This window comes from Fundulus heteroclitus, unplaced genomic scaffold (assembly GCF_011125445.2).
Source record: "Fundulus heteroclitus isolate FHET01 unplaced genomic scaffold, MU-UCD_Fhet_4.1 scaffold_555, whole genome shotgun sequence".
Taxonomy (NCBI): domain Eukaryota; kingdom Metazoa; phylum Chordata; class Actinopteri; order Cyprinodontiformes; family Fundulidae; genus Fundulus; species Fundulus heteroclitus.
The window spans coordinates 27,732-37,911 of record NW_023396984.1 but is presented as its reverse complement, the minus strand read 5'-3'; the positions used below and the strand labels follow the sequence as shown (position 1 = coordinate 37,911).

Sequence of the window (10,180 nt, the reverse complement as noted above, 5' to 3'; positions counted from 1 at the left end):
GTTCTTGATTTGAGCAGCTAAATAAGACTATTTGCCAACGGAATAAGATTTTTGCACTTAAAATAATAACAGTTCATCTACATCATCTTATTTCAAGTGCAGAATAGCTAATAACCTTTTTTTAGGGGTAAGAATACTCATTCCATTGGCAAATAGTCTTATTTGCCTGCTCAAATCAAGGAAGAATACACTGATTTCAAGAAAGTTTTACTCACTTTTAGTTCCCTTTTTGCAGTGCTAAAGTCTTGACTTAATGTGTATTTCAGATATCTTCAACAGAATTCTTGCTATCTAAAGTGGAAATTTTAGATATCTTAAATATAATTATTTATAGTAGAAATTACATCACTTTTCCCATTTATGTGTAGTGGGATTTTACTTTCGGATATCTAAAATAACTTTCTTCCTATCTAAAATAAACTTTCTGGATGTCTGAAAACTAATCTTGGATTTCCATAATCCATTTTTTACCGGTCATAGTTTTTATTTCAGATATTAAAAATCAATGATCAAAAGTTTTGAAACCAATATGTAAGACATCCAACTTCGTAAATTCCGCTTTCTGTCCGTCAATTTGCAACCAGTAATGGCGTTGGTAGTAACTGACAGAATTGCAAAAAAAGGGCATGAAACTGAGCGAGCCCTATACAGGGAATGTGTAGCGACAGAGAGCGACGTTCAATAGAAAGTTGTGTAAGAAACCTTCACAGAATTGAACATTTATTGTCTACAGAAACCTACAATGAACAGTAAAGCAGTTTGACTGAGGTTGGAGCGCTAGCAATAGCTCATTTCCATCGAACCGAGGATCGTCGTTTCTTCATAAGGCGGGTTAGTTCAGGTAAGTCCTCACAAACAGAATTACTTTTTTTATTATTAATTGATATCTATTGTATTTTTTTTCTGTTAAAGATTGGGATGTCTTCTGTATAAAATGTAATACTTAACATTTGTTTTCCTAGGGCGGAGTGGCAGACCATCTATTGTTACCAGAGAGCACATAGACGTCCTTATGAAGCAAGGACATACAATCAAAAAAAAGGCAAAATGATGGGATGTTCCTCGTCATTTTAGAATAACAAACCAAAGCTAGTGGACCTATGCATAAGAGGAAGACTGTCTGCCTCCATTCCTGTCTGGTTCCATTTTGAATCTAAGGGGTAGGGATAAGCAAAATAACTGTGACCTTCCAGATAAAACCAAGCAGTTCACACAGTGCAGCACTCCAGATGGCTGAATAGAGTTCATAAAAATACTTATCATAGTCACAACATATTTCTCTGCTTTCTGCAGGCCTTCTGCAAATATAAGAGAGAGATCTAAAACCTTAAAACTTCTTAGTAGTAAAGAGTAAATATATATGATAAATGAAATGAAAATAGTAAATAACATAAAATATGTAGACATAGTAATAATAATTCTATCATTCCCCCCTGTTATCATTTAATATACTCTTTTTCTCATCTCACTTCAATCGTTCATGATGTTTTCTTTCTTTTAAAAAGTAGCAGCTTATTAATACAGTCCTTTGGTTCAACCGCGATCTTCCGTACAGCTGAATAATATTTTTCACAACATTGAAGGTTCCCGTGTTGGAACCGGGCAGTGCTGTAACTTTTAGTACAGATCAACATGAATGCTTCATAGAGTTGTATCACACAAGAAGAAAGGTTTAGCTTTTATTTACAATTTAGGGTTCATCTAATTAAGTAAGGCCTGTTTTAGGTCCCTATGCGCACATTATTTGAATTTTACATTAGACTAGATAAGAAAAAACTGTTCAGTAACCAAGGTTGAATCCGTCTACTCTTCCCCCACCCTGTAAAACCCCTTACTTGGTTCTCCATTTACCATTCCCATGGACAATCATCCATCACTTTTATACCTTACAAATCCAGGAGTACCACTGAGGGGCATCAGAGGGCAGGCTGGGTCTTTGTCATCAGAAAAATTCATCCCATCTAAAAGATGATAAAAACTGATTTGACCCCAGGTGAAATCCTGCTCTCGGCCAATCTGAGCGAGAAGTACCTCTATTGAAACTAGGAGTTACCATTACCAGCTAAGATTAAAGGAACTTTAGAGCCAATCAGACCCTGGTTCTTCCTATATCAAAGCAAGAAATTGCATAAACCGTAGGTCTTTGTGTGTCTGAAGCAAACAGTTTCCATCCTTTACCATAAATCATATTGAACATAATGCGACATCACAGTGTAGATATCTTAAACACGCAAAAAATCAAAGTAAGTCAGTAGAACAGCGCAGTTAAACAAACAGTAACACAATATGAGAAGAGTCCAAAACGTCAAGAACGCAAAGTTAAGAAAGCCTTCAGGCCATTCAGGCACAAGGCAGAAATTAATCTAATCGCGCTTAGTGTCTCTTCAGGCAACTCCTCCCATTGAAGAATAAAAAATCAGAGTTCTCTGGCTTTTTCATCCCCAGTCCTCTTCTTGGTTCCTCCTCGCAGGCTGGACGATTGAGCTGGATGGTAATAAGTGTTCAGTTCTGGATGGGCACTGAGCATTTTATTTTGCATTTCTCTCTAATAAAACACTTTGTGAAGATGGTCTGCAGACACGAGAGCTTGTTTCTATTGGGGAACAGAAACAAGGTGTAATTAGTGTTCTTATCAAAAAAAAACATTCATGTGTCATTTATTAAAAAACATCCTCCAAGCACTTTCACATTCAAGATATTTCCGTGCACAATTATTTAGCTCCCAGAATTATGCAATTTAATTATTAGTTAAAAGAGTAATCTTTAAGTTCAAATGTGTTTGCAGTAGTTTCCTAATATTTCTTAACAGAATGCATCCAATGTTTGCCTTAACTTTCATTGTCTGACAGTTGAAGTTCTCTGCAACATAATTTCATCAACATATTCGTTTCATGTCATTTCCCATTTTATTTTAAAACCCTAATTGAGAAAAAGGAAGCCTTTCCATGTGAAAGCCTTTTCCCGCTCTGTCTCTCTCTCTCTCTCTTTTTTTTTTTTTTTTTTTTTTTTTTTTTAAAGAAAGAAAGTGAGGTGCTGTTCTGCACAGAAAAGACAAATATTTATACCATGCTGTTACCGTTCAAGGATGCCAAGGTTCTTCAAAACAACCCAACATACAGGAGGATTTCCTCTGGGTGAGGTGAACCGGGTGAAAAGTCAGTGATCACTGCATTCTGATCCTTTTTCAAGGGCCTAGTCCATCTCGCCTCTGGGTTTCTGACTGTTGACGGGAAGTCCGAGGGAGGATTGACAGCAGTGGTGAGTGGATTTGTTTTTTTAAAGGTATAAATGAGTACCTGAGAGGTATTGCGCATAGAAGGGATAACGGAGTCCGAGAAAGTCCGTGATAACAAACCCTATCATCCTTGGCACTGATAGGTACACTAAGGTGTAACAGAGCCCAAAAGGTCTGTGAATCGAAGGGGTAACAGAGCCCAAAAAGTCTGTGTAGAAAAAAAACTAAATAGGATAACGGCGTCCTGATAATAGGCCGTGTAATTCGAGGCAGGGCGGCAGAGTCCTACAAAACTAACGTCTGCATTGTGTGTTTGTGTGTATGACTGGAAAATTAAATACCACTAGGTATTTTATTTTCATTTAAAAACAGTGGGATTGTAAGTAACAAGCCTTTGTGGAGGTCTAGCAAGAATTCTCCACTCAAAAGAGTTGAAGTGAGAATGACCACAACAGGTATTTTATTGTTACCCCACGGTGTAAAACTCCCAGCCTATAGAACACCCTATGTGTTACAGGACTGGATCAAATTTATAAAAATGGGAAAGGGACAAAGGAAAACGTTGAAACAGCTCCAGAGTAAAGACTGGAAATTCATTGAACAGCAGGACCCTGATAAAATAAAACCTTTAGCTTCATGGGTAAAAGAATACAATGCAGGTTTAAGGGGTGATTTAACAAACAAAAAATATCTAAAATTCCAGGAAGGTATTATTAATAAATGAAGAGATTTAAAAGGGAATCCCACAGAAACAATTTGGGAGTCTTTGAAAATACACGGTTAAACAAGGAGGTATTTAAAGGTCCCGTAGAAAAAAGAAAAGAAAAACAAAGTGTCGCAGAAGACTCTTTTCGCGCAAGCTGTCTGTCTGTCTGATATGTTTTGTTTTTGTTATATCTTGTCCAACGTAATGTGTCATTTAATGGGATTATTGCATGAAAGGAGATAATGTTTGAGTCCACAGCGTTTGAGAGTGTGTGTGTGCGCGCGAGTGGGGTGTGTGTGTAAATCTGCGTATATGTGTGTGCATATGTGTGGCTCAGAATAGCGTCTGAGTGGAGAGATTTACAGTGGAAAGTACTGTGTGGAGTTGATCTTCGTGAAGGGAGAATTTGGCCAGAATAGTGGTAAAAAGTTATTATAGTTGATATTTGGCAGGGGATTAAACATTTCTTTGAGACAACTGAAAAAGAAAAAAGAAAAAATTTTTTTTTTTTGTACAAGCATCATTTTAACTACTGTCATTTATTGCAAAATTGCATATTAAGAATCCCAAATGAGCTTTAATACTTTGAGTAATAAAAAGATAAAATACAAGAGTAATTGAAATAATAAAATTAATAGTTTGACAGCCTTAGTTTAGAGATAATACACCAGACTTATATCTGGTTGAAAAAAGAAAAGCGAAAATTGAATAAAATTAATAAAAAAAGGAAACGGAAACGAAACTAAAAGGACGTTGCACCGGGGAAGCGTTTACATGGGGGGACTGACTAGACACTTCCGTTGTGGATAAAAGTGTTCTGAATTGCTAATAGCGACGTATAACTTTCAAAAATGGATAAGCGTCCAGGTGTCTGCAAGACAAAGAGTTGTACCCTTGCGGGACTGAAGCGTAAAACCGTGTTTGGACGAAACACAGGGGGGTCTTAGCCAGTGCACGCTTTCCACTTTTTAAACTAAGCGGGAACTTAACACGTTGAAAACATCTTTCAGCGTTGCCATAGTTTTGAAAAATATTAAAAACATAGATCTGTCTGTGTAAGATAATGAAAAAAACAGGCCTTCGTCTGTTTGTTTTTTCTGAATGTCATCATTTCTATGTAACTGTATGTATGTATCTATTTAACTAAACGTTCGTCTGGGTGAACTTATAAATCATGGTTTCAAAGATGTTCATTTGTTTTGGGAGAACTGCAGCTCCCTAATTCAAATAACATTTTTAAGCATGAACTATGTTAACTAAAAACTAAAGAAGGAACAAGAGGGACTTCAATAACAAAGTTTTTTTTTTTCACATTAAATATCTGGGCCGAATTCAATTGATAAACGGAGAGATTAACATGGTAATGAAAATATTTCAGCTTTGTTAGAAAATTGTAACAGGCAATTAGCTGTACATAAAAGCTTGTTGGGTTTACTCCACTACAGAATTAACCAGTGACCCCATCATTTGTTTGAGCCCTAAAGTAATACAAACTCACTGAGATCTTATTGCTTTTAACAATATTGATTCATCACAAACCAGTCCATTTGAAAGAAGTTTAGAAATACATGATCTTTGATTTAAATAGACATAAAAAAACTGTGCTTTAAACAAACTGTATGGAACTAAATATGAATTGCTTTTCTAAGGGTTTTCTATTCATTTATTTTATTTCTTTTTACTTGGGATTTGAGTGCAACTAATGAGAAATTTTGAAAAGTGTCAAATTATCAGAAGGCAACGTTACACGCGTCATCAGTTACAAAATCATCTGATGTTATTAGTTATGCTGAACTGAGGTCAACCTCAGAGGGACAGTATAACCTGAGAAGGACAATAGATATGATAAACAACTCTGACCATGATGTAAACATCTGAATGTTATGGCAAGGCTGGGTCTGTGTGTTCTGGCCTGGGAGCACGAAAACTATGTCAGAGGGAAAAATAAAATAAAGACAGCTTCTGAAGGGTTAAATTCCAATTCTAATCTTGGGTTGTTTTGGGTAGCCTTCTCAATGTGCTTACTGGGAAAACTCTTATCATTTATAGAGAAACACTAGAAGCTCAAAAACCTAAAAGACAAAATCATTGCTTTAAGGTTTAACGCTTGACCAATTGAGATTTGGGAAGTTATGTATAAATAAAGATATTACTAACAGCAAATACACATGGTCAATGGACCAGAAGGATATCAAAAGTTTGTAATAAGTCAAAAACCTATGTCCAGGCCCGTATTAAGACAATGTGGTGCCCCTGGGCACTATACCTCAAAGCCCCCCCACCCATCAGACATAATCAAGGGGATTTCTGTAATGTAATTTACTATTTACTAACTTACACAACTACATGTAGGCATATGAGCAGTGAGCAATATTCAAATATCTCATTTTAAAATGTTGAAATCAAAAAGCACAGCTTTTGATGTCTGTTCATTTTGGATTAATTTTCTGTAGCGTTAAAAAAGACGATACATTTGAACGTACTTGTGGACCAGTTCAACAATGACAGATTGGTGAGGGGGAGTGATAGATCATGTAGCCTAATCTTGATTTATTTATCATTTATTATTATTGTGACATCAGTGTTCACAAAATGAATAATGCATGGTCTTTCAACAATTTCAAGTAAATAATATAACTGTTATGATCGTGAATCAGGCAAACCCAGTATTCAAGCCAAACAAGTGAGGTTAAGGCAAAAAACAGGATTTTAATAATGAAAACAGGGACAGGCGGGCTCAATAGTCAAAAGGGCAGTCCAAAATCCGGTACACAAAAAGCAGTCCAAAATAGGCAGAGGTACAGACAGGGCAAAGCAAGCTCGGATAACCATGGGACAGAAACTAGTCGGTAAACCGGTAAATCAGTCAGACAGGGCAGGAAAAACAGATCAGGGAACAGGCTGGCTCAGAATCAAAAAAGGCTCTCGGGTTATCATCAACAGGTCAATCAGAATAAAGAATGCTGGAACTAAACTCACCGTGGCTCGTTAATGATCTGGCGGAGAACTAAAGACCGAGGCAGAACTATATAGTGAAGTGCACAGGTGAAATGGAGTGAAAACTAATTACCGGGAAACAGCTGGAACTAATCAAAGGCAGGGAAGTGACTGACAGTGAACTGAACTGATAGGTTGGTGACTGCTGACAGGGGAGTGAGCTGGCAGGTGAACAGAACTGAGCTAAAAGCTTACAGAACCCTAACAGATAGTATAACACAAAGAACAAAATCAAACCACAACAAAACTCAAACTATTCCATGAATCAAAACTAAGACAGAACCTAAAATCATGACAGAACCCCCTCCTTAAGGCCGGATTCCAGACGGCCTAAAGCAAAAAAAAAAAAAAGACAGACTAGATCGGGTGGGTGGAGGGAGGTGCAGGACGGAGGGCTAGAATCAAACAAATGTCCAAATACAAACTAAAACAAAGCAAGACGAATCAAGTTCTCAGGCGGGCGTCCAGGAGGACGGCCCCGACGAGTCAGGTTCTCAGGCGGGCGTCCAGGAGGACGACCCCGGCGAGTCAGGTTCTCAGGCGGGCGTCCAGGAGGACGACCCCGGCGAGTCAGGTTCTCAGGCGGGCGTCCAGGAGGACGACCCCGGCGTGTCAGGTTCTCAGGCGGGCGTCCAGGAGGACGACCCAGCCGTGTCAGGTTCTCCGGCGGGCGTCCAGGAGGACGACCCAGGCGTGTCAGGTTCTCCGGCGGGCGTCCAGGAGGACGACCCAGGCGTGTCAGGTTGTCCGGCGGACGTCCCGAAGGACGGCCTCGGCGTGTCAGGTTGTCCGGCGGACGTCCCGAAGGACGTCCTCGGCGTGTCAGGCTCTCCGGCGGACGTCCTCGGCGTGTCAGGCTCTCCGGCGGACGTCCTCGGCGTGTCAGGCTCTCCGGCGGACGTCCTCGGCGTGTCAGGCTCTCCGGCGGACGTCCTCGGCGTGTCAGGCTCTCCGGCGGACGTCCTCGGCGTGTCAGGCTCTCCGGCGGACGTCCTCGGCGTGTCAGGCTCTCCGGCGGACGTCCTCGGCGTGTCAGGCTCTCCGGCGGACGTCCTCGGCGTGTCAGGCTCTCCGGCGGACGTCCTCGGCGTGTCAGGCTCTCCGGCGGACGTCCTCGGCGTGTCAGGCTCTCCGGCGGACGTCCTCGGCGTGTCAGGTTCTCCGGCGGACGTCCTAGGCGTGTCAGGTTCTCCGGCGGACGTCCCGGCGGACGACCCCTGTGAGACAGGTAATCCGGCGGGTGTCCTGTAGGACGGCCCCGGTTAGCAAAGATGTCCGGCGGCCGGTGGCGGAACAGGTCTCTCATAGACCGGCGGCGGAGCATGTCTCTCGGAGACCGGCGGCGGAGCATGTCTCTCGGAGACCGGCGGCGGAGCAGCAACCTCTGAGGCCGGCGGCAGAACAGGACCCTCAGGAACCGACGCCTGGAGAGAGAGAGAACAGAACCTGGCGCCGGACTAAGAGCTAGAAGAGACGCCTGGCTAAAGAGTTCAGGAGGCACCTGGCTCAAGAGTTCAGGAGGCGCCTGGCTACAGAGTTCAGGAGGCGCCTGGCTACAGAGTTCAGGAGGCGCCTGGCTACAGAGTTCAGGAAGAGCCTGGCTACAGAGTTCAGGAAGAGCCTGGCTACAGAGTTCAGGAGGAGTCTGGCTACAGGCTTCAGGTTCAGTCGGCCCCTGGCTACTGGCTTCAGGTTCAGTCGGCCCCTGGCTACTGGCTTCAGGTTCAGTCGGCCCCTGGCTACTGGCTTCAGGTTCAGTCGGCCCCTGGCTACTGGCTTCAGGTTCAGACGGCCCCTGGCTACAGGCTTCAGGTTCAGACGGCCCCTGGCTACAGGCTACAGGTTCAGACGGCCCCTGGCTACAGGCTACAGGTTCAGACGGGACCTGGCTACAGGCTACAGGTTCAGACGGGACCTGGCTACAGGCTACAGGTTCAGACGGGACCTGGCTACAGGTTACAGGTTCAGACGGGGCCTGGCTACAGGCTACAGGTTCAGACGGGGCCTGGCTACAGGCTACAGGTTCAGACGGGGCCTGGCTACAGGCTACAGGTTCAGACGGGACCTGGCTACAGGCTACAGGTTCAGACGCTCCCAGACCCTTTAACACCCAGAACCTCATCAATAACCCTTCCAGAACCTCCGACAAAGACAGTTTGGTCAGCCACTTGGGAAATTGGCTGTCAAGCCAAAGATGAGGGGGTAAGAGCTTCAGAAAAGGTCCAGGGGCCTCTAAGTTTCCATGGGGCTCTGGGTGCTTGTCTTCTCGGCGAGGCCCCCGACGGAGCTTGTCGTTCGGGCGAGGGCCACGACGCCGCTTGTCGTCTGGGCGAGGGCCACGGCGCCGCTTGTCGTCTGGGCGAGGGCCACGGCGCCGCTTGTCGTCTGGGCGAGGGCCACGGCGCCGCTTGTCGTCTGGGCGAGGGCCACGGCGCCCAGTGTCCCGATGAGCCCCCGAGTTGCGGCCTGAAAGAGGGCTCGTCTGAACCCCCTCATCGTGGGCCAGTGGTAGACCCTCCTGGGTTCCCACGTCGCAGACTGGCGGCGGACCCTCCTGGGTTCCCACGTCGCAGACTGGCGGCGGACCCTCCTGGGTTCCCACGTCGCAGACTGGCGGCGGACCCTCCTGGGTTCCCACGTCGCAGACTGGCGGCGGACCCTCCTGGGTTCCCACGTCGCAGACTGGCGGCGGACCCTCCTGGGTTCCCACGTCGCGGGCCGGCGGCGGACCCTCCTGGGTTGCAGCGTCTCGGGCCGACTGCGGACCCTCCGGGGTTGCAGCGTCTTGGGCCGGCTGCGGAGCCTCCGGGGTTGCAGCGTCTTGGGCCGGCTGCGGAGCCTCCGGGGTTGCAACGTCTTGGGCCGGCTGCGGAGCCTCCGGGGTTGCAACGTCTTGGGCCGGCTGCGGACCCTCCGGGGTTGCAGCGTCTTGGGCCGGCTGCGGACCCTCCGGGGTTGCAGCGTCTTGGGCCGGCTGCGCAGACAGTGCTGCCTTATAGCTGCCGGAGGCCGGCACTGGAGCTGAGGTAGGAGGCGGGTCCTCTGGGACAGGTGCAGGTGCCGGGGCGTCGGCTGGACCCTTGGGGACAGGATTGAGTCCACTATAGAAACCCTGGAGAGCCGCTCTATAGTGCCCCTCGACCTCCTTTAATTTTGCCTCCAGCTCCTCTGAATACTGGCAGAAAAGAGCCTCCCTAAGGTCTTTAATAATAGGGGCAAAAGCTCTTAACTGGTCCTCCAGA

At 45.0% G+C, this 10,180-nt stretch overlaps 2 long non-coding RNA genes across 2 annotated transcripts; both read left to right on the top strand.

Annotated features, from left to right (window-relative positions):
* The first annotated feature begins 754 nt into the window (after window positions 1-754).
* LOC118561077 lies at window positions 755-1,042 on the top strand. Its single transcript, XR_004929754.1, has 2 exons — window positions 755-841; window positions 963-1,042. It is a non-coding gene; the product is annotated as an uncharacterized LOC118561077 (long non-coding RNA).
* A 2,118-nt stretch (window positions 1,043-3,160) lies between these two features.
* LOC118561079 lies at window positions 3,161-4,426 on the top strand. Its single transcript, XR_004929755.1, has 2 exons — window positions 3,161-3,388; window positions 3,423-4,426. It is a non-coding gene; the product is annotated as an uncharacterized LOC118561079 (long non-coding RNA).
* The last annotated feature ends 5,754 nt before the right edge of the window (window positions 4,427-10,180 follow it).